Source organism: Lactuca serriola, chromosome 2 (genome assembly GCF_051521515.1).
Source record: "Lactuca serriola cultivar US96UC23 chromosome 2, Lser_US96UC23_V15, whole genome shotgun sequence".
In the NCBI taxonomy this organism is placed as follows: Eukaryota; Viridiplantae; Streptophyta; class Magnoliopsida; order Asterales; family Asteraceae; genus Lactuca; species Lactuca serriola.
In genome coordinates, this window is record NC_136409.1 from 60,938,577 (window position 1) to 60,940,886 (window position 2,310).

Consider the following 2,310-nt stretch of genomic DNA (forward strand, 5'->3'; position numbering starts at 1 on the left):
GTTCGAGGCTGGACATTGGGTAGTAGGAGTGCAGGCTGAAACCTTAGCAGGGTAGTTGGATTGCATACGTGTCCCACTCCTTTGAAGAGATCGGTGGTTAGCATCTTCAAACTAATGCATCGTGAGAACTACTATTTTAAATGGTGGTCTATAACCTTTATTTTATTTGTGATTGCACCATTGATTAAAAAAATCAAATATGCTTCTACTTTCTCTTTCTATCATCTTTTCTACACAATAAAGATTATGAAAATTGTCATATTTAATAAAATTAATAATTTTTTATTAGAATCATATCATCTAAAAATGATAAGAGGATTACTAGGAAGAAAAAACAAATATATTTAATTACTATATTTTATCTTAAAATATTATTTTTCTAATGAATAATTACTTCCTAAAATTTTCAAATATTGATCATCTTTTATGACGAAACTTGTAAAATATTACTTTATAGTCAACTTATTTAAACTTTAAAGTATAACCAACTTTATAAACTTTAGCGCACACAATGCAAGTAAGGTTTGGAAAAAGTTACTGTCATAAACGAGGCAAACACGAGTACATATTTGTGTATTGGGATAATGACTTAGGAGGCTAATAAGGTTTCCAGTTTGTCAGTATTAGGTCACTAAAGTTTTTTTTGTACGTATTAGACCACTATGGTTGTTATTACCGTTTAGAAATAGTCCTTTTACCGGTTTTAACCGGTAACAATGACTATTTCTAAACGGTAATAACAACCATATTGGTCTAATATGCACAAAAAAAACCTTAGTGACCTAATACGGACAAACTGGAAACATTATTACCCTCCTAAGTCATTAACGTTAATTATTTATAAAACATGCTTATTAATCAATGTGACTGATTTGATGATCTTCATTACATAAATATGCAACATTTTATCAATAACTTCTTTTTTGTCATTTAAATGTTTACATGAACACATCTATGTATACAAAAACAATCTCACTTTGATACCTCCCATCAATGTCTACATTTGATAACGAATGAAAATGTAAAACCAACGCATATGATGTCTATTATCAATTATTTTATAAAAAGCAAAGCCACAACATGAACTAAGAAACTGAAGTTTCAAGATGAATGAAAAAATCAGCACATAAACAAACACATACAGACTATATACAACACATAAGCAAAGTTTATAAAGCATGAAACTCAGGAAAAGTAAAAAACTTAAAAGAGACTTTATAGAAAAAAAAAGATCACCCTTACTTGCCACAAATGGTTAAAGACATCAACAAGAAGATCAATCTGACCATAGAATCCACATATTGTTTGATCATGACTTCAGCAGATGAACTACTGAAACGTAAGAGTTGCAATTAAATTCTATTAGCATTTGAAAAGGGAATTAGGGTTCCAGAGAAGGCGACGAAGGGTTAAAAATTTTTTTGGACCATTTCTCGATTTGTGTGTGTCATCCTTGCGCAGGGGCCATGCTAATATTCTCTGTATCGTTCCAATTTTATCGGATGTCCCCAAAGGGACGACTATAGATGAAGAGTTTCGCCATATAGAGGAGTAGTAGGTTATATGGGACGACACGAGTTATAAACGAAGTAGTTTACTGTTGATGGTCATATATTCTCAATGTCTTTAAAATTAGGGTTAATGACTTAGGAGGGTAATAAGGTTTACAGTTTGTCCGTATTAGGTCACTAAGGTTTTTTTTGTGCGTATTAGACCAATATGGTTATTATTACCGTTTAGAAATAGTCCTTTTCACCGGTTAAAACCGGTAAAAGGACTATTTCTAAACGGTAATAGCAACCATATTTGTCTAATACGCACAAAAAAAACCTTAGTGACTTAATACGGACAAACTGGAAACCTTATTACCCTCCTAAGCCATTATCCCTTGTGTATTTGATATTGTTCGGTCTTGGAGGAACATCTTATTCCTCTCCAAAACATAGTGTATTTCTGGTCCGAGATGGTATTTATCAACCAGAATGGAGACACTATTTTCTTGTATGAGAAGTGATTTTTTTAATGTAATTTTCTATAGGGATTTCTACTTGTGAAGACTCTTATTAATTTTGGTTGTTTTAAAGCAATGAGCCATTTCTCATTATTGTATAAGATATGGATAAGGCATTGCATTAACACTTAATATAAGATATTAAGTAGACAGTTTGGAGGCTTTTCACATTATGAGGGTTTAGGTGGATTACGTAGCATTTTATGCTTTAAATGAATCCAAGACAGCACATTCGTTTTTCACTTTCCGTCGTGTTTGGTGGGTTCTCTTAGACTCTTACTAAATGCATGTGACATCAT

At 32.0% G+C, this 2,310-nt stretch overlaps 1 non-coding gene across 1 annotated transcript; it reads right to left on the reverse strand.

Annotated features, from left to right (window-relative positions):
- Nucleotides 1-1,411: 1,411 nt before the first annotated feature.
- On the reverse strand, nucleotides 1,412-1,518 carry LOC145091059 (U6 spliceosomal RNA). Its single transcript, XR_013701948.1, has one exon. It is a non-coding gene; the product is annotated as a U6 spliceosomal RNA (small nuclear RNA).
- Between the last annotated feature and the right edge of the window lie 792 nt (nucleotides 1,519-2,310).